The sequence below is a fragment of the Canis lupus genome, chromosome 24 (genome assembly GCF_003254725.2).
Source record: "Canis lupus dingo isolate Sandy chromosome 24, ASM325472v2, whole genome shotgun sequence".
Lineage (NCBI taxonomy): Eukaryota > Metazoa > Chordata > Mammalia > Carnivora > Canidae > Canis > Canis lupus.
Window position 1 is genome coordinate 5,423,970 of NC_064266.1, and position 24,793 is coordinate 5,448,762.

Genomic DNA, 24,793 nt, shown 5'->3' on the forward strand with positions numbered 1-24,793 from the left:
TTCATTTAGCATTATACTCTCTAGATCTATCTATGTTGTTGCAAATGGCAAGATTTCATTCTTCTTATGGCTAATATTCCCTTATACATGCACCCCCACCTCCCACCCCCCACCTCCCCACACATACACCACACCATACTTTCTTTATTCATTCATCAGTCAATGGACATCTGGGCTCTTTCCATAGTTTGGCTATTGTTGATAATGCTGCTATAAACATTGGGGTGCATGTATCCGTATAAATCATCACTTTAGTATCCTTTGGATAAATACCTGCTAATGTAATTACTGGGTCATAGGGTCATTCTATTTTTAACTTTTTGAGGAACCTCTACACTGTTTTCCAGGGTGGCTGTACTAGCTTGCATTCCCACCAACAGTGTAAAATTGTTCCCCTTTCTCCACATCCTCACTAACATCTGTTGTTTTCTGTGTTGTTAATTTTAGCCACTCTGACAGGGGTGAGGTGATACCTCATTGTAGTTTTGACTTGTATTTCCCTGATGATGAGTGAGCACTATCTTCTAAAACATGACCCTGTGTGTCCTTCACACACCATGGAAAGACCTTTTGCCATCCACCCCCATAAGAGTTGCCTATTGTCTACCCCTGCTTAGCACTGGCCCTCTTTACCTCTGGGACCAGCACCTCTACTTCCCTTTGGGGACTCATTCTTCCCCAAAACTCAATCTCTATCTTCCTAACCCCCTGACTCCAGGGGGTAACCATGTTCAGGCCTGGCCAATGAAACTTGTGCATCATTTTGGCCACAGCGATTGGTTCAGAAATTGATGTATTTCCTAGTAGTATGTGAGTACAGAACTCCCATGACCATCTCCATCACTACCTGTCCCTGAGAACCTGCCTGGGAAGGAAGCAACATGTAGGGAAGCAGATCTGTGAGAAGGAAAGAGACATTCCCAGGACTCACTTGCAGGCCTGGATCTAGCCATGCCTGAAGGCACCTACCCCTGGACTTTTCCATTGTATCAGGCAATATTTCTCACTTTTGTTTAATTAAGTTTAAGTTGGAATTGTGCGATCTGTAACAAAGAGTCCTAACTAATCCACCCCCCATATTCATTCACTCACTCACTCAATCATCAAGTGTTTGTAGTATGCCTCCAAGCACTAAGCACAATGCAAGGCACAAAAGCATATTTATTCTACCGAGAGGCCTATGACAGGATTAGTCCCACGGGCAGGCATCAGGGATAGAAAAATAATTTTTCAATGACCATTAGTGCTCATCATTCACAATTAAAGGAATATTTGCCTTCCTTACCCTTAATCCCGATTCTACAATGGCAAACAAGATTCCTCTGCCACTTGGTGGCTGTCTTACACATCACCCTTTAATGTAAATCTTTCTCCTGATGCGTGTGACAAATACCCAAATAAATACAACAATTTTTCAGAACTTTACTGAGCATTGATTGTCTCTTACAAGACCTTGAGTTAAATCTAGAGGACAAAGACTTCTGCAGGTTCCTGTCAGAGAAAAACTCAGTGATAGGAGTGGAGGGGAGGATGTTCCCAGAGGCAAGAGGTCACCTCTTCAGTAAACCATAAAGGAAAGGGATGATTCCAGACTCCAAAGGTCATTGTGGGTCTACCAGAGCCCCGTGGGGTATGCCAGCTTGAGGGTAGGAGACCTGAGTCTGCTCTGCCCATGACCAGCAGTATGATGTTGGGCAAGTCACTTCCATGTCATGTGTATTAAGTCAGAATGTTGAATTAGCTGGACCTCATTGTTCTGGTCCCTCCCAATACCACGTGTCTTTGTTAACTTAGTCTTCAGATGGTACAAAATTCATACAGGTTCACAATCCCTATTCTGCCATTTTCATTTCCAAAAAGCTCTGAAAACCAAAATATTTTTTTAAAACTTATTTGGCAGCAAAACTTGGCCTGGACCAACACAAAGCTATTTATAGCCTTTATTATCCCACTTAGTGTGAATATTTATACATTTCACCACAGGAATATTAATGGGTTTATTTACAGTGTGCTGAGCCAGACTCCACCAGGAATGTTCTATAATACATAGAATGGACACCATATTGCCTTTCTAAAATTCAGAAAAATCTGAATTTTCCAAAACTTCTAGCCCTAGAGCTTTAGAATAAGGTTTTATAGACTTATGCTAAGATCACTATGCCTGCAGCCAAGACACCCTACAACAGTCTCCTGTAGAAGACACTTGTTTCCCCAGCTTGTCCACACTCCACCTTTCTTGTTCATGTCACTAAGGCTCTGTCCCTGTCACTAACCCTCTCTCCCCAAATAGAGTTGTCCCTTTCTCCTATCTGTGCTGGGTATCCTCTGTCTGGGTAATGGTTCTAACTGGGACTATTGCTGGTTGCATCTTTGCTTCATGAAAACATTTCCTCTCCTTTGGGGCCTCATTCTCTGCAAATGACCAGGCACTGAGCTAATGAAATAAGTCATCTAAGGAATGAGTGTTTTAATTCCCCTCCATGGACAAGGCATCTGTTATTTTTAACAGATTTTTTCTCTTATTTTTAATTGTGGTCAAATGCCGCACAAAATTTACCATCTCAATAATTCTTAAGTGCACATTTCATAGTGTTAGGTATATTCTTATAGTTGTGCAATCTCCAGAACTTTCTCATAACCACTGAACATTAGCTCCCCCATTCCCCACTCCTCCAGCCCCTGGCAACCACCATTCTACTTTCTGTTCCTGTAAATTTGACAACTCTAGGTACCTCATATAAGTAGAATCCTATAGCATTTATCTGTTTGTGACTGGCTTATCTCTGTTAGATTAATGTCCTCAAGGTTCATCCACTTTGTATCATGTGTCAAGAATTTTCCTTTCAAGGCTGAAAAATATTCCATTGTGAAGACACATCAATTTTAACCATCATTCATTCATTGATGGACATTTGGGTCGCTTCCACCTTTTGGCTCTCGTGGGTAATTTGGCTATCAATATATGGGTATACTCTAATGTACATTTTTAAACTTCTTGATTTACATTCCTTCAGGGGTAGAGCTGTTTGATTCTGCCTCTCTCTGCTGTCATAGCCCTAGAGAGAGGGGGAAAGCAATAAGTCTTGGGAAAGAGGAGGATTTTCCCCCAGAGAAAGGACAAAGGAAGGTAGTGTCTATCTCATCTGGCCCAAGGCTTCTAGAAGAGGAAGGAGAAAGCTTGCTCCACAAGAGAGAACACAATGTCTGCCAAGTAGGTAATAGGGGCCTGGGACTTCACCTTCACCTTTCCTCTCTGAGACAAAATCCCAAAGTCGGCAGACATGCTAGATTCCAGAGAGTAATGTCCAGAATGCCGGCTGGGCTGTGGAAATAGTGCCAGAGACCTAGTGGCTTGCTTCCTCAGACTTACCATGAGATGAGGCAACAGGAAGAGGCACTTCCTAAGCATTGGTGGCAGCACGGCAGACAATGGCTAGATACCACAGCCTGAACACAGGGCTGAAGATGCTGTGGGGGCTGATGGGTGAGCTGAAGCCAGGGGTCAGAATGAAGAGGCCCCATGAGTGGGGGCCTTACAACCAGCACAAAGGCCCAAGCCACAGACTCCAGAAGTGGGTGCCAAGATACCCTTAGAAGTCCAGAAGGGCTAATGACCTGTGTGGGCCAGAGAAGCCACACTGCCATGAGATCAGGCCACTGTCCTGCAGATCCCCAGAGTATTCAAAGCCCCCTTCCCCCACTGCCATAAGGACCCACATACACCTCTCCCCACCTCCACAGGCCACAAAGCTCCTTAGGGAAGGCGGAGAAGGGCCCAGTGGTCCCTAAGGAGACACACTTTGTAACACTCTTTACAATTTGCAACTGAAAAGACAGATTAGTGGGGGGGGGGGCGGGGGCAGGGAGGGAAGACCCATTCCCCAGCTGCTAATGCTGCTGCTAATGCTTCCAGAGATGGCTCTTCCCACTGCATTATCTCAGCAATGGAAGCCACCACACCCGGAGACACCTGGGAGGTTAGAAAGGCCCAGGGTGTCAGTGACCTGAGGGTGTCAGTGACCTCCAACCCCAAAGTAGAAAAACCCAATCCCCTTGTCTCAAAGTAAGACCAACTCTCTGGCACCAATCCTGCTTCAGAATGTTCATGGGGTCAGGTGGATGCTGACTCCAGCTGGCCCCACGGTCTTGCTTAGCCCTTGCTTTCGAGTCTCTCTGTCCTGAGGGTTTTTTCTCCCAGAATAGATAGGGGGGCCAGACTGAGGAAATAAAAATACAAAATGCCCAGTTCAGTTTGAATTTCAGATAAGCAATAAATAAATTATTAGTGTAAGCACGATCTAAGTATTTCAAAAGACGGACGTACAGACATACCAAAGAAGTTACTCGTTGATTAACCGAAATTTAAATTTCACTGGGCATCCTGCATTTTTTCTGGCAGCTCTCTCCTCCATCTCTGTCTCAGCAGAAGACTCTTACATCTGCCCACACTCCCCAACGTGGGCTAGCAGGTGAGCTACAGGAGTCAGAAATCCTTCCTGTGGGGATTTCCTTCCTAGATCTTACTTTACTTCAGCCTCCTTCACTGGATCTGATGAAAGCTGCAAACTCACAAAGCTCGTAGCTAAAGGGGACACAGCATGATAATAAGTGGCTAGAGAGAGAATTGCTATGGGACAACATGTCACTCAGAAGTGGCCTCTGCGGCAAACACTAGTTAGGATGTCAGGGTGCCCCTGCTCAACTGGAAAGAACATCTGGTGCCAGCAGGGCTCACAACCGGGTTGCGAGCAAGTGGGAGAAATGAAACCAAAGGGGGCTCATGTTTGTCGAGCACCTAGCACGTGCCCAGAATGTATGGCCATGGTCCCACATAATCCTCAAAATTCATTTGGCAGCACCAGAAAATTGTTCCTGTTTTGAGAGATGGAGAGACTGAGGCCCAGAGGGGCAAGGAAGATCACATATCTAGTAAATGGTAATGTTGGGGTGTAAGTGCAGGTCTGGGTGCCTCCAAAGCCCATGCTCTTCCCTGTCCAGGATGGGAATTGGAAGAGCAACAGCAGCAATGTTAGCAGGGGCAGTCCCTGCCTGCCCACATCCTCTCGGGGCTCCCGTTCCCTCCGCCAGCACCTGTGGCTCTCCTGGCAGTGGCGAGTGAGAGTAGATGGATAAATGCCCAGTGCTGGCGTGGCTCAGGTGAGACACTTCCCAGATGTCCCCAGAGGGATCGAATCCCCAGGGCCCTTGGTGGCAACCTGCTTGTGAACAGAGTTCGCAGCCACCCTCCCTTCCTGTTTTGCCTCCTCGCCCTCCTACTTGCATGACCTGGACCCCTCTCAAATTAAGTGCTTGCACATAAATGAGATTCTCAGGGTTGGTGATGGGGAAAGCCAGGCTCAGAGAGCAGTTAGTGCCTCCCCAGGCCCCCAGGGCCCTGTGTGAAGCTCTTTCTCACATATTACCTCATTTCACCTGCCATGTGAGGAGGTGCATTCTGTGATGATCCCCATTTTACAGAGAAGATATGTTCAGCGACCCAAGGCACTCCTGGGCCTCAAACCCAAATGAGCCTCAGACTGATCTCTGTGTTCCCAAGCACTGAGTCATCAGGAGAGGCTTCCGCTGCCATTTCCGGGCAATCATCTTCTTTCTTTTCAGCGCTGGACTGAATTCCTTTACTTGGGTGCAAATACAAACTGGGACAGCTGGCCCTCAGCCAGCAAGGGGACATCTTGTGGTCTAGGTGGAACTGTACAATTTTGCAGTGTTGTAAGCACTGCATTGACTCCATCCTAAGATATGTGAGCTCACCCCCTAAGTGTCTTCTGCTTGTTCTTTGGCAGAGTACTTCGTCCCAGATTTGACTTTTCCCTTATTCCTTTTGCTCACTTTTTATGTACCTGCCCTTGTCTGCTGGTCCTCAGCATAGCAGTTCCAGTACCTTCTAAAGATCTCTCCTGTTCTGCAGATCTCTGCTTGTGAGGGTATGTGTCTATGTTCTGTGAGTTTTAGTTCAGAAATTGGCCCTACTGACTTACTCAATCTTCCTAAGTGCAAAGATCTACTTAAGACTCTCCAAAAAAATCACTAGCTTTCTTGGTTCTGACTTCAGAAAGGGAGCCTCAGCCAGAGAGTTGTATTCTTCTATTTCTGAATTGTTTCCATTCAAAGCCAGGTTCTCAAGGCCATAAAGAAAGGATTTCCCAAAGATTGCCATTGACTTCATTTATTGCATTATTTATGTGAACAGATAATGAATTATTTGTGTTGCCAATAGGACTTTTGCAGAGATTATACAAAGCAGTTTCGGTGATTTTTGGAGACCTTTTGGAGTTTTGTAGCCATCAAAAAGATAAGCCAGCCCATCTGTAAACACATTCTTGTACATGGAGCATAACCACATTCCTTGGGGGGAAGAGACTGAGTCCCCTGGCCTGGGCAGGACTGTGTTCCTCTCCTACTAAGGATCAGTCTCAGCCCTGGATTAGTCTTAATGACCCTTTTGAAATCAGATACGCTTTTGAGAATTTATTAAAGTTCAGATGAGGGGTGACAAACATAAATCCAAAGGGTCCAGATAAGTGAAAAATAAATTAATGAGGAAAAACAGTGTGAGGGCAAAGATACACAAGAACTGACCTTTGGCATTCACCAGGGAGGTCACAAAAGGTATGGGCTGTGGCTGAGTTTGGTCCCCTCTCAGGAAATTGGGTCCCAGGTGGCCAGATCTTGTGCTTGCTTTCTTTCTTCCTTTTTTAAAGATTTAATTTATTTATTTATTCATGAGAGACACAGAGAGAGAGGCAGAGACACAGGCAGAGAGAGAAGCAGGCTCACTGTGGGAAGCCCAATGCGGTACTCGATCCCAGGACCCCAGGATCACAACCTAAGCCAAAGCAGACACTCAACCACTGAGCCACGTAGGTGTCCCTTTTATGCATTATTTCAAAAGAATCTGAAAAATTTGGACTTTTTTATGCACAAGCTCCCATTTTTAAAAATGTTGGACAATAATTCAAATATTGGTAACACAATGTAGACCCAACCAAACAAAGCCATTCCACCAGTTTGCCTCTCCTGCTGTAGATTTTTCTTTCCAGAAAACTGTCCAGCTTGCACATATAAATACAATTTGACATCAAATGTCAGAAATCTGTGGACCAGGGGCCCCAGGTTATGAACCTTTGCATTCAAGTTCCAACTCGTATGAAACCTTCATCTGGGGCAAGTGGTTCTCATCCTTAAACTTGGATGTGGTTTCCTGAGGACATGTTCTGACTTTCCCCATGAAGGTCATCTACAAACTGGCAACCAGCATTCTCACCTCCACTTCCCATCTTCCCACTCAGTAACCAGACACTTACTACTCCCAGCATCTTCCTGCAAGTCCCAACTGGGATTTTCATCTCAAAAGCATCCAATCATCAGGAAAATGCAAATCGAAACCACAATAAGATATCACCTCACACCTGTTAAAATGGCTAGGGTCAAAAAGACTGGACCTGACAGCTGTTGACAAGGATGTGGAAAAAAGATAACCCTTGTGCACTGTTGGTGGGAAAGCAAAGTGGTGCAGCCACTATGGAAAACAGTATGGAGGTTCCGAAATAGGGGAACAGTATGGAAGTTCTGAAATAGAACTACCACATGACCCAGCAATTCCACTTCTGGCTATTCATTCAAAGAAAAAATGAAAACACTGGGGCACCTGGGTGGCTCAGTGGTTGAGCATCTGCCTTCAGCTCAGGTCATGATCCTGGGGTCCTGGGATCAAGCCCCACATCAGGTTCCCCACAGGGAGCCTGCTTCTCCCTCTGCCTGTGTCTCTGCCTTTCCCTCTGTGTGTCTCACGAATAAATAAATAAAATCTTCACACACACAAAAAAAGAAAATGAAAGCACTAATTCGAAAAGATAACTGCACCCACGTGTTCATTGCAGCATTATTTACAACAGCCAAGACATAGAAACAATCGAAGTGTCTACTGATAGATGAGTGGATAAAGAAAATGTGGCATATACATAAAATGGAATATCACCAGCCGTAAGAAAGAAGAAAATCTTTCCATTTTCAACAACACAAATGAAACTTGAGGGCATTATGCTAAGTGAAATAAGTTAGAGAAAGACAAATACTGTATGATCCCACTTATATGTGGCATCTAAAGCACAAAAAAACAAAAGTACACTGAGCTCATAGATACAGAGAACAGATTGGTGGTTGCCAGAGGTAGGGGGTGGGGGTCAGTAAAATGGGAGAAGAGAGTCGAAAGGCACGAACTTCCAGCTATAAAAAAGTCACAGGGATGGAACCTACAGCTTAGTGACCTTAATTAATAAAACTGTATTGTGTATTTGAAAGTTGCTTGGAGAGTAGATCTGAGAAGTTCTTAAAAATTTGTAACTATGTATGGTATTGGAGGCTAACTAGACTTATTGTGATGATCACTTTGCAATATATACAAATATCAAGTCATTATGTTGTACACCTGAAACCAATATAATGGTGTATGTCAATGGTATCTCAATTTTAAATACCTTTAAGGAGGGGGAGAAGTATCCACTGGTGGAGACATGGTTTCTACTAATGGAAACCCGGCTGACAACGCTAGGGTGTGGTCCCTCATCTCTTCCCTTCTGGGCCTTGATTGCTGATGGCAGGTGCCCCTCCCCACCCCAGTCATGCTGGGCACTGGCTCTGCTCTCATGGGCCACCCCCCTCTCATGACATCACTGCTCCACCTGGTCTTTGAATAGAGTCATCTGGAAGTGACCAAAGAGACACAGATGCCACCCGCCTCTCATACAGAGGGAAACCTGAAAAGCCCTTTGCACTTCCTGGACTCTGAGCCATTGCCATCTGCACCGTGCTGCTTCTCCGGGCGGCAGTGCAGAGGCAGAAGAGAGCCAAGCCAGGGCTCTGGCTGGACCTGTGTTTGATCTTGGCCTTGCAGGGACCTGGACCTGAGCCCACTTCTCCGTTACCACCGTCACACACCATCACACACCATCACGTCAGAAGTCCTCACTATGGATAGGCAAGGCATGTTGAATCCTCAGAACACATGCATGTGTAAAACCCTCCCAAGAGAGCTGTGAGGCAGGACATTTAGCCCCATCGAACAGATCAGAAAACTGAAGCTTACCGAGGTTAACAGCACATCCACGAGTGTGTACTTGGCAGAGAGGAGCTTGAATCTCTCATGTTGAACTAATACTCATAAGTTCTGCCAACCGACCAATGGCCACTTTCTACTGTTTATAAATGTGGGCCGTTGAGTGGCTCGGAAGCACCACATGTGAAGTGCCCCGACCAGAGCGGTCCTCAGAGACGCTGTGTGATAATCGCCACGTCACATCCCCCTGACGTAAGCATCCGTCTGGACTTATGGTGCCCGCTTAGCCCCAGGCACCTTCTCTCCTCTGGCCGCCCCCTGCCTGGCACTCCCGATGTCCTGGCTGTCCCTACTCTTCCACATCTGGAACCTTCCATGTCTGGCCAACCTTGGAGCCTCTTCAACCTCACAGTGCTGCCATCTTGCTGGGCGGATGGCTGTGTTTCTCTGTTCAACCCACAGGCCTTCCTGCCAGGTCAGTGGCTCTGCCAGTGGCGAGGGGCAGGTCCCAGGCTGGGGTCAGCACTTGGGGAGCCTGATGCCCCTCCCAGGGGCTGTGCCACGGAAGAGCCCCTGCAGGGAATATCTGGGAGACAGGAGAACAGGGGGAAGGAAACAAGCAGCCCTGGGGCACAGGCCGCCCTGAGCTACAATGCAATGCTTCCATGTGGCGTCAGATTTGTCACTGTCACAGCAGTTGAGGAGACACTCCATACTAACTAGTTACCTTAACTTGCCTGAATCACTTTCCCTTTCTTGGCCTCAGTTGTTTCATCTATAAAATGGGTGAAGTGGGGTTAGGTTGATAATTTTCTAAAGTGTGCTCAAAGGAACAATAGCCTTCATTACCCCCCCACCCCCACTCTTGAGAATTCAGTGTAGGCCAGCTTATTCAAGGCTCTGACAAGTCCTGTGTGGCAAGGGAACTGCTCTGTTTTGGCCTAATCCATTGTCTCCTAAGCTTCCTGGACCACATAGCCTTTAATTTTTTTTTTCATTTATTTATGATAGTCAGAGAGAGAGAGAGAGAGGCAGAGACATAGGCAGAGGGAGAAGCAGGCTCCATGCACCGGGAGCCCGACGTGGGACTCGATCCCCGGTCTCCAGGATCGCGCCCCGGGCCAAAGGCAGGCGCTAAACCGCTGCGCCACCCAGGGATCCCCATAGCCTTTAAAGTAACTTCACTTAACATCCCTTGGGCCAGTGTTCTGAGGGACATGCCTTGGCTAATTTTCAAGTCTTTTCTGGTACTAAAGGGTTCATCCCCTTTGAGTCTGTGCTAGGGGCCAAGAGGCCTGGTTGGCTGCGGGCTCCCTGGAATTGATAAAGTCCCTCTGCTTCCCCAGCCATCACAGAACATCTGTTCTCATGGCCAACTGTGGTGAGTTCTTGGCTTCTCAAGAGCTGTCTCCCTTCTCTGATTTTTGCACCTTTCCTGACCCCATTCTGTGTGGCCTGGGTGGGACTGGCCTCATCACCTGGCTCCAGGAGCATACCTATGACCTAGGCCTGGCCGTTGAGGTAACACAACCTCCTGGCCACCATGATTGGCTCATTGTGGGCATGGGACTCCAGTGGGACCAAGCAGAGAGAACTCTGGCACTTTTGCTAGAAAGATTAGGAAAGAAATGGTGCCTTCTTCCTGGTGTGGTTGCAAAGCAGGGGATCCTCTCTTCCTTCACTTTGGGAGAGCCTTCCAGAGAGATCTCCAGTGGGAGGCAAAGCTGATGATAGTGACAATTTTCTGACAATATCACTGAGGGACTGGGTCCAGCCATTCCTGAAACCACAGCATGCCCATCAATCCTTTTCCATTAAGTTATTTTGAGTTTGATTCTAAACTGTAACTGAAAGAGCCCCACCCCACCAATTTTACAAGAGGTGTGGTGGGCATCCAATATTGGAGTGAAGGAGGAAGGAGCTATAGAGCTTGGAGAAGCAATGTGTGGGAAGCTTCTGGGGGATGGAGTGGGATGATTCTCATGGTGTTGTGTGGACACGAGCCTGGGGACCAGGGGAGAAGGGACTGATCACATGAACCTTGGTAATAATGAGCAATGCTTAACCCAGTGGAATGATGCACCAGGGGTTGTATTGGGACCAAACCTAAACATAGACCAGCCCTGGCAGGATGCCCTCTAATACAGGCTTTCCTGTGGTTCTGGTGGTCATGGACTCAAGGCTTGGCATCTCCTGGGAGCTTGTTAGGAATGCAGAATCTCAGGCCACACCCCAGACTTACTAATAGCAGGATCTTCATTTTAACAAGGTGCCAAGTGGTACGTGTATTCAATCCAGTTTGAGAAGCAATGTGATTGGGCTATTGGGAGTGACTGCAGGAGCATGCACAGGTGGCCATCATGAGGTCCTTCCCTCCTGTATGCCCTGCCCACTTGTATGCCTGCCCACCAGGAGGTGGGCAGTCTCCTCCACTCCCTTTATCTGGGCTTGCGAGGATTTGCTTAGACCAACAGAATGTGGTGAAGCAGTGGTGCCAAGACTGTGCTTTGCCCTCAAGAACCCTGGCAGCTCGGAATCCTCTCTCAGAAGCCAGCTGTCATAAAGTCTGACTAGAGACCTCCATGCTAACCACATGGAGATGCCATCTGGAGGCCGTGTGAGCTCCCAGTGCCATGTGAGCTGAGCCCTACCCAAATTTCTGACCCAGGGCATTGGGAGACCTAATTGACCATTGCTGTATTAAGCCACTACATTTTGAGTTACACGGCAAAAGCCTACTGAGGCAGTGCCTGTCTTTCCTCCTGCAGGGTATTCACTGGCTGTAGACACTATGCTGAGCACATTCCACCTGCCAGGTGCTAATCCAGGCACTGTTCCAGGTCCAGGGTGGAGTGATCATGAGACATAGCACCCCTGCTCTTGCCCAACTGAAGTTCTTATCCAGGAAGATGGTAGCAGACAGGACAATACCGAAGCACAATGCAACAGTGGAATGTTTGTGCCCCCCACCCCCAGCATTCATATATCACCCTAACCCCTAGAGTGACATAATAGGAGGTGGGGTCTTTGGGAGGTGGTTAGGTCAGTAGGTGATTAGGATGAAACATTCATGAGTGGGATTAGTGCCCTTACAAAAGGAAGCCCAGAAAGCTCTCTTCCCACCACATGAGGCAACAACCAGAAAAAGGCTGCCCATAACTCCAAAGCGAATGCTCGCCAGAACCTGTCCATGCTGGCCTCAGATCTCAGACTTTGGCCTCCAGAACTATGAGATATGTTTGTTGTTTGTAAGCCAGTCAGTAGTGCTTTTTTATAGCAGTCTGAACTAAGATGCACGATATTTTGGAGAAATTAGTAGCAGTTTAGAGTGGAGCTGGGGACACTATCAGACAACACAGGGAAGGGTGCTCTGAGCAGACACTCTTGATCTGAGGCAGTGATGTTGGACAGGAGCAAACTGTAAAATGACCAGAGGGAAGGGCAATGCTGCCAAAGCCTCAAGGGAACTATTTGGCTTATTGGAGGCTTAGAATGATGGTTTGGTTGGTGAATGGGGTGGGGAGGAGGTGTCTTGGGGGAGAGGAGGGAATGAGGTCAAGAGATGAAATCACAAAAGTTAGCAGGGCTATAGTTACCCTGCCCGGGTACCCTGTCCTAGCCACACAAGGTATTTAGGCCAAACTGACATTAAAATTAAAATTGATAATTTGGTTTCTCAGTTCCATTAGCTACTTTTCAAGTACTCAAGAGCCACACTCATGGCTCTTGGCCATGGTACTCATGGCTCCTGGCTACCATATGGGACAGCACAGATGAGAATATCTCCCTCAATGGGGAAAGTTCTACTGGCCAGTGCTGGCTATAGAAGAAATCAGTAGTAAACCAGGGTTCAAGGTCAGACCATGTGCTCTCGAGCTTGGCACTTCATTAAATCTCTTGAGGTTCTGCTTTTCCCCAGGATTAAATGAGGTTCTCACAGCTTAACAGTGGGTATGAATTAGCCACAGCAAGATGCCAAGTCCACGAACAGTTGAACTAGGGTCTTACCAGGAGAGCATGTTCAAGGCTTCATCCATGGTAACTGGCAGCAAAAAGGCCTGTTTAACTGACTTCTTTGCAACCTCATTTAAGCTGCCAATTTGGGGCTCCCTGATGTGAAAAAAAGAACAGAGCGTGGCTACTATTTCAGGGCAGTGCGCAGAAGGGAAATTGCTACAATTAGCCAAAGCTGATTTTGATTAGCATATTTTCTTCCTTGGCGCATAACATCTGTTGGTGTGGAAACAGTCGCTCTGTCTTTTCCCATCAGGGCGAGTGGCACAGGCATTGAAGGAGGCAGGCCTGGGGGAGCCCAACAACAGCCAGGACAGAGTCAAAGAGGAGGTAAAATAGCCCCTGAGAAGCTGGGCAAGCTACCAGCAGTTTGTCCTTAGGAGGGATAAATAGGAAAGTGCTTCCCGGCACAGGCTGGGAGGTGGGAGGTGGAGGTGCATACTGTCCTTGGAGTTGGTGAGACCTGCATTGTCATTATTGTTTGTGGCGGTGCCACGAGTCCCTGACCCCTTGGGGCAGTTACCCAACCACCCTCATCTGAGAAATTCGGACCATGACACATCTACCTGACGGGTGAGGGGCAGATTACATGAAATAATCGCTGTAAACACACTTGCAGGCAGTAAGTGCTCAGTAAGTGTTGCTGAGTCATAATCTTCATAGGAAAGAGTTTTAGGATAAGAGAGATGGGCTAAGGGATGTTTGGTCAGCATTCAGGCTGATTCCAGGGCTGGCACTGTCACCCGTTCATTCATTTATTCAACAAATACTCATGTTGGGAATTGACTCTGTGGCCTTGGATCACCCCCCAGAACCCGCCTGGCCACCTGCTTTCTACCTAGGGCCCAGCAGGTTGGTAGAGCTGGTCTCTATGGCTCCTTCCAAGCTTTCCTCACTAACAAAGTTGGCAGCCACCCTGGAAGGCCTGACCCATTTGGGTTCAAACATGGAAGGTTAGCAAGGTTTTGAGACCCAGTTCCTGCAATCTGGGATTTGGAACAGCTTTTAAAGATCTTTTGGTTCAGCTCCCCGCTGATCACAAGGGTCCTGTCCCAGCCCTGCTAACGGAAGGCACCCAGTTTGCCCGGATGCGTCCAAAGGCACTCTCTCTGCCTCCCAAAGAAGTCCATTCTATTTTCAGAGTGCTCTAATCTATGGATATGCTTGTCTGTATATGGAGTGTATAGAAATTCTAGGTTAATGTCCCTCTAAAAACGCGGCACCCAGCACAGAACATAGTTCTCAGTTTCCATATCTATAAAATGAGCACAAAAATACCTACTTCACCTTCTTGGTGGCAGGAATCAAGAGCAACGACAGGGATAGTGGATCTGATACTTAGTAGGTACTTAATGTTTGTTCCTTGTGTCCCCTAATGAGGGCTGTTGCAGGTGGAGGACTATGGATCCCTCTGGCTCCAACCTCTAGACTTCTTTTCTCTTGGCGGGGCCTGGGATGGAGCTACGATGTTCCCAGCAGGCTTGGTGGATCACTACAACTTGGACTTTCACATGTATGGAGAGGCTGGCAGTCAGCTGTCATAACAAGACAAAGAAAAGGATGATAAAGCCTGGGGTCAGAAGATTTCTCCAATTGCCTCATTCTCTGCTTTATGCATTCAGGTAAAGCCAAGAGCCTGCTTGATATCATGTGCCCCCCAAAAAACACCCCTGTGCATGCATTGTTCTGTGCCTGTGCACACCTGTTGGTTCCTACGGATGGTGAATGGTCCAGGCGGATGTGGGAAGCCAGTGGACAGACAGGGCAGTGGAGGAGGCTGGCTCTGCCTCCTGGGGCCGCCTGTGCCCATCCCCACTGTTGGCTGTTAAAGGCCTTTGGGCCTAAGACCCCCTCAAGCCACTGCTGGTGACTTAGCTGGGAAAAGCCAGCATCTTGCCCTCACCCCCCACATTCTCCCTTGTTTCCTACTCTTCCAGTGTTCTAACCCATCTACCCACTTCCCATGATGGTCTCAAATCTCTCCCACTGTCCCAAGAGGGACAGAAGGGATTTAATACACTGGGCATTACTGGGGGTTGGATTTAAAAGCAGCCAAAGAGAAAAGGCAAAGTGTACAGAGAGGAAGGCCATTATGCACAGTCAGAGGGGAGGTGGTCTCCGCATCCCTCTCGCTGCCAGAGAAGCTGCACCTGCTCACACTGCTGTGAGGGTATCACGGGGCCAATGGCTGCCTCTGCCCCAAGCTGGGACTCAGAGCGCTGCTCTAGTGGCTATGCTATCTGAGAGCCTGGCCTCCCTGCCCCAGAGTCTCTATCAGGCACCCAGATGACCTTTGCCCAGGGAGCCAGGGCAGGTGGCAGACTGGGCCTAGGAGGTGATTAGAATATCAGTTCCTGCAGATGGCAACCCCGCACAACACGTCAGGAAAGGGGTGTCTGTACCAGGGGAGGCAGCTTCCCCAGGAAGGGCTCAGGTTTGTCTTGGCACACTCCTGGACACCAGATTGGACCTGCTGCTGTGAGTCTGGGACCCCAAGGCCAGCCAGTCATCAGCTGGGTTTCTTTTCGTGGTTCTCAGAAAGTCTGAATACTCACCAAGAGTGCCTGGCAGGCCAGCGCCCCAGGTCAGCTCGTCTGGGTTGCGGTGGCCCTGTAAATGCAGGTCAGCCCTAGGAGGGTAAGCTTATATACTGGGCTCATGGGCCAGTCAGTCCTGAGATCCTGAGTGGGGCCACATTGTGATGTCACACCACTGGGGTCCCCAACAAGGTCTGCTGTCACTGCTTATATCAGGGGGCTGAGAGTCTCTTCTGAAGGAATAACACATCTGGCTGCTGTTCTGGCTGGCACTGTTGAAAAAGCAACTGCTCTGCTAGAGGCTATCAGCTGGGTGACACCGTGACCCCAGTGCCGTGTGTGACCCCAGTGCCGTGTGTCCCCTACCCCGTCTGGTTTGGGTCCACACAAAGTAAACCAAGTGCCTCCTTTAATTTTTCCCACACAAATCCACCCCCAACCCTTAACTCTTCCTTTGCACATTTTCTATGATTGATTTAAAATCAAAGTCCGGGGCAGACCCATGACTTTTCCCCCACTGCCCACCTGGTATGTTCAGAGGCAAGCAGAAGAATTTAAATATTAGCTCAGAAAACAAACAGGAAAATGTGCATCTCCCCCGCCCACTCTCTTTGGTCAAACCCAACACAGATGCCTCTCAGGGCAGCTTCTGTAGCTTTGTATGCTTGCACCGCTTTCCTCTGCAGGTGATTGGTAATTCGGTACAATTTCCATTTAATAAGCCCTCATAGAAAGGGAAAACCCACAAGAGGGGCCAGAGTCTGAAAGGTTTCTAGAAGTTCCATCCCCTTACTTCTCCGGTGCTTGAGGTCGGGAGTAGGAAGCATTCTAACCAAAGAGCACATGGCCTTGCCTTAGAAACTATCCTAAATTTTAGAGAAAACTGTTTTTCAAGCGTTAAGGTACATTTGAAACATCTGGAGGGCTTGTTAAACTACAGACTCCCTCCCCAGAATTCCTGACTTTGGTAAGTCTGGTGTAGAACTCAAGACTCTACATTTTTGACCAGTTTCCAGGTACCGTTGCTGCTGCTGGTCCAGGGAGTACACTTTAAAAAGCATTGCTTGTGTAATGTGATGGTGCTAGTCTTCTGGGTTTGATCCTAAAATAACGCTGCCAGCTGGTGGCAGTATTCAGGGGTTGCTGGAGAACAAAAGGAAGCTATAGCTTTGGGGCCAAAGCTAGCTGAGCCCTCTGAGTTCAACCTACCTGCTTTATTGAGGATCTGTTCATTGCCAGTGCTGAGCCACGTCAGGGAGGCACAGCTCATGTCTGCACCCTGCCCATGGCTTCCTGGCTTTATCACTCCTGTGCACGAAGGTAGCCTGGCTTCCAGCCGCCAACACTTATGTCTCTTTGGGGGCTTTCCCCAGCTGCTGGAGCCCACCCTGCATGCAGGCAGTGCAGGTGTGAGCCGAGGAATTGAAGTCTTCCCAGGAACCTCCTCAACCAATGACTGTTAGTGGTTGGTGGATAAATACCCCAGCTCCTTCCCACGTAGGTGGAGTAGCTTGGAGGTCTGCTCGGTGCTATCTTCCATAGGCTTCCACAGGACTGAGCCTCTGTTGCCCACAGTGGTAACTGGCTTGATAATACACCTTATCTTGCTGCCCTCCCAGAGCCTCTAAAGAAACCATTTGCCCTTGGATCCTCCTTTCAAGGTCTGCTTCTGGGGGAACCCAGGCTAAGACACCATGAATGAGGAATGGCTTTTGCCCCTCAGTAAGTTCCCGTTTAGTGGGAGAAGGACACTCTTGTGGCTTTAGTACAATCAGGAATTTCTGGGCATTGCTGGTGAGTGTCGGGTCTCCAGGCAGATGGAGACATTCTACTGGTTGCCCTTTGGAGTGTCATCAAGGATGCCTCTGCCTGGAGGAAATGGGGGAGCTCAGAGGACATCTCAGGGGGGAGACCAGGGGGAAGAAGGAGCCTGGCAACCCGCCCAAAGGTTTTCTTCCACATAGGCAGGCCTGAACGGCATCCCTACAGGGGACTGATTTGCTATGCAAATTCCTCTTGCTTCCCTTTCCCTGTACAATTTCTCCTGAAAGACGAATATGGAGGTAGACCTGGAACCATCTAAAATATGGCTCTTGCTAGGTTTGCTGGGCGCACTAGCAAGAGGGGTTGATACTTGGAGAGGGGTTGATAAGGGTCTCTGCTGGCCTGACAGGATTAATATACTTTTCTAGGTGCCCATCCCTCTGCCATGCCTGTGTCTGCCTCACATCTGAGCTGTAGCAGGGTTGATCCAACTCCTCCCTTGCCCCTTGCAGTGGGTGCGATCCCCGGAATCCTCCCACGTACCCCTCGGCATCAGCCGCGTCAGCCCTCCCAGAGACCCCCGCCCCCGTACGAATGTTTGGATCGTACAAACATACGATCCAAATGAACACACTCCACATGGCATCGAAACACTCTTCAAGTTCCTGGCCCCGTCGGTCGGGACTTCATGTACAGAAATTAGGGAATGGCCTCAGTCACCAGTCGGCTGGGCATCTACCAGGCACCCCAGAGTTCTTCTTTCTCCCCAATTCAACTTGGCTTGAGGGAGTGCGAAGCGTAGTACCGGAGCATTGTGTCGAGGATAGCGTTAATCTTTCCAGCATTGCCCAGGACTCAAAAATAGTGGCTACCAAACAACTATTAGCCTTGTCTCTAGACAAAAGGATCACATACACGAAGGGGCCCGATCCCGGGACCTCATCACACAGCTGAGAGATGAAAACGGGCTCAGCTGGTACCTTCAAAGACAGCATTTTCTACATCCACTTCCTATTTTAGACTCTCACAAAAATGCCTTTGGCCTGATCCTTTTGTTTTTGTGATTAATCTAAAGGAAATCATCTAAAATATGTGAGGAATATATGCATTCACATGTTGGTTTCAGTGTTATTTAGAAATGTGGGAAATTGGAAATCATTTAAATGTCTAATAGAAATGATTGAATACATTGTAGAGAATCCTCTTGTTGGAGTATTAGGAGCCATTAACATAATGGTCACTAAGACGACAGAGAATGGTCATTTTAAGTGTAAACTTAAGAAGCAGAGGCTACAGAGAATTACAACTATGGAAACACTTGCCTGTGAAAAAATGCTCAACATTAGTGATCAGGGAAATGCAACTTAAAACTTCCCCACACTCATAAGAGTAGCTATAGTAAAAAAAAAAAAAAAACAAAAACCAGCAATACGAAGCGTTGGCAAGAATGTGGAATAAAGGGGATCCCTGGGTGGCTCAGTGGTTGAGCGCCTGCCTTCCACCCAGGGCGTGATCCTGGGGTCCCAGGATCGAGTTCTGCATCGGGCTCCCTGCATGGAGCCTGCTTCTCCCTCTGCCTATGTCTCTGCCTCTCTCTCTCTCTGTCTCTCATGAATAAATAAATAAATAATCTTAAAAAAAAAAAAACAAACAATGTGGAATAAGCTGGGGTGCCCAGGTGGCTCGGTCAGTTAGGCATCTGCCTTTGGCTCAGGTCATGGTCTCAGAGTCCTGGGATGGAATCCCACATTGGGCTCCCTGCCCAGTGGGGAGTCTGCGTCTCCCTCTCCTTCTGCCCTTCCCCATTGCTCATTCTCTCTCTCTCAAAAAAAAGAAAGAAAGAAAGAAAGAAAGACCTTAAAAAAAAAGTGCAGAATAAGCTGAATTCCTATACATTGTAAAATGGTACAACCCCTTTGGAAAAGCACTTGGTAGTTTTCTTTAAACATACAGATCTACTAAATGACCCAGCACATCCACTTCCAGGTATTTACTCAAGAGAAATGGAAACGCCTCCACAGATGTACAGGATGTTCATAGCTGCTTTATTTGTGATGTCCCCAAATGAGAATCAACTCAAATGTTCATTAACAGGTAAATAAATAAACAAATTCATATATATATATATATTCTTGTAATGGAATATTAGTCAGCAACAAACAGAAACAAACTCCTGGTACCTACATGGTAACATGATAAAACTCAGAGACACAGTGAACAACAGAGGCCAGAGACAGAAGAATACACACTTGACTCCATAAAGTTCTGGAACAGGCAAAACTAGTCTAAGGTTGCAGAAGTTTAGTGACTTCCTGGAGGAGAGGGTGGGGTGGGGTGAGGGAGTGACTAATGGGGTAAGGGAAGTTGTGGGATAAAGAAATGTTCTAGATCTTTAGCATAGTGGTGATTACTCAGGTGCTTGTATTTGCCAGAACTCGTTAACCTTCACAGTTAAAACACATGGATTTTAAAGCATGTAAATTATACCTCGATAAGGTAATATGTGTTTGTGGTATGTGTCTATATGACATGTATGACATATCTGTACATTCATATACATGTCATATAAATACACACACACACACACACACTGCTTTTTGAGGAGGAAAAACCAGAAGGTAATACACTAAAATGTAAAAAGCAGTTGTGTTTCACTGAGTTTTCATTTTCTTTTTTTTAAAAAAAGATCTTATTTATTTATTCATGAGAGACAGAGAGAGAGAGAGTCAGAGACACAGGCAGAGGAAAAGCAGGCTTCCTGCGGGGAACCTGACACGGGACTCGATCCCAGGACTCCAGGAGTACACCCTGGGCCGAAGGCAGTGCTAAACTGCTGAGCCACCTGGGCTGCCCACTACTAATGAGTTTATAGATGATTTCTTTTTCTTGCCTTAGATTTACCAAAATTTTACCTATATGGTCCTGTCCTTTATATGATAGGATAATAAATGTTCTTTTTTTTTTTTTATTCTCAAGTTGCTGGAGGCAAGCATTTATGGTAGTCTATAAACATACTTGGTTTTTATTGAGTGTGTGTGTGATGACTCCTATGGATTTCTCTGTCCACCAATCTAAATCTTCAAGCCAATTACAAATCTTGCACCCCCTACTTAATTATTCATAATATCCTTGTCAGAAACAAAAACTGTCTTATATCATGCATATCTCTTCATATATTGTTTCTTTTTAACCGCATCATGTGCTCACCAAGGGCTAGAATAATATCTTTATTCTTTGTATTCCCAACAGTCCCTAGCACAGAAAAAGCATAGAAATTTGGAGAAAATAGACTTGAGCTAGCACAGGGCTGCTATGGACAGTGGCTCAGGCTGTGCACTGCACAAACTCCAAGCAATGATACAAATGGCTCCCCCTGCTGTGTGGATAGTGTGCTCTCTGGAGTTGTGCAGAGTTCTTGGTCAGAGGCCCTGTCTGCCACTTCCTAGTTTTGTGACCCGGAGGAAGTCAATAGGAATGTCGGGATGATTGAATTGAGATAGTGTGTGTTCAAAACCCAGTGCAAACTATAACACAGTCTACAATGTTATATGTGATGATTCTCAAAATAAATCTGGTCCCTGCCTTTACGCTTTGCTCATTACCATCACTTCCTCATCAGCTTTTCCTCAATTCCCTGAAATTGCGAAACATGTTCCTGCCTCAGGGCCTTTGCACATGCTGTTCTCTCTCCCCAGAAGATTTTTGCACCGACGTCCTCTGGCAGCTGGTCTCTTTGAGTGATCCAGATTTTGGTTGCAGTGTCCCTTGAGGCTCTACCTGAGCATCCTAAAATAGACTCCTCCCCACTGTCATTTTCTATCTCGCCACCGTGTGTCATGAATATCTGAATAAGGAGGCGATTGTGCCGCCCACGGAGGGGAGGCGAGGCGAGGCGAGGCGAGGCGAGGCGGGCGGCCGGGAAGCACCCCCGACTGACAGGCCTCCCGCCAGGTACTTTGTCGCCTGCTCCTTTCCCTTTTCCCTCCCCGGCTGGGAGCGAGGACGCGGGCCCATCGGCCTCTGCCCTGTTCCTCGGCCGAGTGTGGGGTTTCCCTGAAGTCCCGCCGCCGCCGCCGCGAGCGCTGCCACCGCCCCAGTGGAACTTCCTGCGCGGTGCGGAGCCTGGAGCCCGTCAGCTTTCCTGCCCGAAAGGAAGGAGCCGGTCCTCCACCACCGGCGCGCTTGGTCCGCTGAGGGCGGGAGGCCTGCCTGCAAGACGTTTGATGTGGGTTTGTAGGTGCGTCATTCGGGGAAATCGGGCCACGGCCGGCCCCCGCCCCCGTGGGCCCGCGAGCACCCCTGGGGCTGCCCACAGCCGAGGCAGGCCAGGGCCTGGAGACTCGGGCAGAAATGCACCCCCACGGCCCCTCAGAGCGCCACCCCGCACATTTCCAGAAAGCTCTTCTGCCCTCTCTCTTCCTTCTTCTTCTGAAATGTGCACGGTTCCTGGAGGGAGTCACTCCTGAGGTCCTGCTTTGCAAACCGGAAAACAGGCGGGTTGTCCCCAGTGCCTGGACCCGATGCCACCAGATAAATAGCCAGAGTCTTTTTACACCGTGGTGATGATCTAAAAGCACATATATATAAAGATTGTATTTATTTATTCATGAGAGACACAGAGAGAGAGGCAGAGACACAGGCAGAGGGGGAAGCAGGCTCCATGCAGGGAGCCCGCGTGGGACTAGAATGGGACCCCAGGATCATGCGCTGAGCCAAAGGCAGACATTCAACCACTGAACCACCCAGGGGTCGCTTAAAAGCTTATATTAAAACAAACAACGTATATTTATAAATAGAAAATAATGTAGAAGGAAAAAGGTAAAAAATGTTACTTTATGAGGTTGGGACTTCAGGGGATAATTTATACCTTCCGTGATACTTTTTCCTATATTATCTGCATCATGTACAGTGTTTATATATATATATGATAAAAAACAATAAAATGATTTCCATTTTTAGAAAATCTATCCTTGGGAATATATTTGGAGAAGAATGCAAAAATTACATGGATTATTAATATAAACCCAAATGCCTTCCTGATTTAGATGGTTTAGAGCCCAGAGCCCCCCATCCACAATAGCCACCTTCACTCTCTCGTCTTTAGAAGGCAGGCCAGGTGCAAATGTTGAAGAGACATTGCATGGTAAATCAGTAAAACTTTAGTGTGAATTAGTCCAAGTTCTTGCTTTCTGTCCCTCTCTCTCTCTTTCCCTCACACACACACCATACCACCACCACAACCACCACCATCACAGATGGCACCTAAACTCAGCAAGAATCTATGGACTCACAGTAAAATGACCCTAGAAGCAGAAAAAACAAAAGTCTGAATTAAAACAGCTCACAAATTTCTGACCAGGCCTGGAATTTTCTGATTAATAGTCTGAAGAACTGTGTCAGTGGGGCCATGGGCAACGTTCTCATCCCACCAAATCTAATTTTTCTGCAGTGCACAGTCAGATCCAAGCCTGGGCAGTTGTGCGGGGCCACGCCAGGAGGCTTGATCGATGAGCTGGTTGGAAGGCCTGCCAAGCCAAAGTAGAGAGCTGAATCCAACCACCCTAGCAGGCTCTTTCAGAATTTTATTCTACTTTCTTTTTTTGCTTCTGGTTAAACACCTTCTTCAAAACTCTCACTAATGATTAAAAAAAAAAAAAAAAAGCTGATTAACAGTTTGAGAAGAGCCACGTAATGATTAAGTGGTTGGAAAAAGATGTGGAAGAAAGGTTGAAGGAGCTGCACTCTTTAAGTCTGGAGGAAAGAACCCGGAGGAGGGTGTAGAATAATGATTTTTAAGTGCCAGGCACTTACTAATCAACTGACATACACTCTCTGAACACTTAGCAGACACCAGGCAGTGAGCGGGTGCCTCAGCTCTGTCCCAGAGCCAGGAAGAGTAAGGCTTTAAGAAATACGTACGCAGTGAGGTAGGAGTGATTTAAGATAGAAGAAAGGACTTTCAAAATCACAGGGAATTCAGAAGGAAAAACATGGGATGCAGGTAGCTTTTTTGGTAAGTTTTTCCTAAGTTTTTATCATTGTTGAAGAGTCGTAATTCCTGTACACAGATTCCCCCCCGTTTTTTTTAAGATTTTTTGTTCATTTATTCATGAGAGACACAGAGGCAGAGACACAGGCAAAGGGAAAAGCAGGCTCCCCGTGGGGAGCCCGATGTGGGACTCGATCCTGGGACCCCGGGAACACAACCTGAGCCAAAGGCAGGTGTTCAGCCGCTGAGCCACCCAGGTGCCCCCTGCACACATTCTGCCGGTGACCTCTGGTGCCCAATCGTACCAGAGCAGCCTCTACATGGAGCTGGTAAGGGGGGGAAATGCTCTGTGGAGGACACAGTTCTGTGAGCTCAGCAAGGGCAGAGGGAAAGCGGGCAAACTGAGAACCCAATTCTGGAATGAATGACCAAAGGCAGCTCCTGAAAGGTGGAGTGGAAGGGAAGGATCCAAACTGGGGCGGGGGCACTGGCCCGTGGAATTCCACAGACGTCGGGCAGAGAGATGCAGACTGGATGTGGTGGGAACCATTGCAGGCTCCTGAGGGGGAGGTAAGCCAGGCTGGGAGTAGTCTTGCGGGAAAGTTAAGTTTGCTAAAAGCGAGCAGGACAGATTGGAAGGAGAAAGAGTGAAAAAAGACATTGAGGCCTTTCACAGTTCCTGCATACAATTTCACTCTGTTTACTTCAGAGCACTTACCGCAAGCTGAATGTTGGTCTAACGAATTATTGATCGCCCGCCCCCATCTCTCCTAAACTGTAAGCTCACAGAGCGTAGGGTCCTATGGGCTGGTTCTCTGCTGAATTCTTAGCACCCAGCAGAGGCTCTAGCATGCAGTAATGCTCCATAAATATTTATTGAGTGAAAGAAGTAAATCAGGAATGGGGCACAAAGTTCTAGAGTCCTGAGTTCTTCATCGGTGGTGATCACAGAGAAGAGCAGGATGTCTAACTAGCGAGGCTACTGACGGATGCTTGCTGCTTGAGGCTAGAAAAATGAAGCCGCATTACTGAGGCTTCTGACTCAGTGGCTCTCAGACTTTGTCCCAGGATGTCCCAGGCCCTGCCAAACTGACCTCAGGGCTGCAAAACGTTGCTCATGACTGGCACCTCCCATCTGAGACAGGGGAGTGTGATTCCAGAACCCAGAGGGTGTATTAAGGAAAGATGCCATTTTTGGAGTCTCCGAGGCTTATCTAACGTCGTCGTAAGTGTGAAATCTTGAGCAAGTTACTGCATTTCTCCGAAGTCACCTGCCTCATCTGTACTGAGGGCACAATAATAATACTTCCCTCTGTGCGTCTAGTAAGGATCATCTCCAAAGCACTTTAGAAATAGTAAAAGTGCCAGATATACATCATCCATCTATTTTTGGTTTCCCCTTGCTTTCTTTGG

At 47.6% G+C, this 24,793-nt stretch overlaps 1 protein-coding gene across 1 annotated transcript in view; it reads right to left on the reverse strand.

Moving 5' to 3' along the window:
• The window catches only part of BANF2 (BANF family member 2), a 34,093-nt gene extending 18,293 nt beyond the window's left edge, over positions 1-15,800 (reverse strand). The window contains exons 1-2 of the mRNA XM_025469229.3: positions 15,646-15,800; positions 14,373-14,625 (exon numbers count right to left, since the gene is read on the reverse strand). The gene's annotated coding sequence lies outside the window, so the exon portion shown is untranslated. The remainder of the gene's footprint in view (positions 1-14,372; positions 14,626-15,645) is intronic.
• Between the last annotated feature and the right edge of the window lie 8,993 nt (positions 15,801-24,793).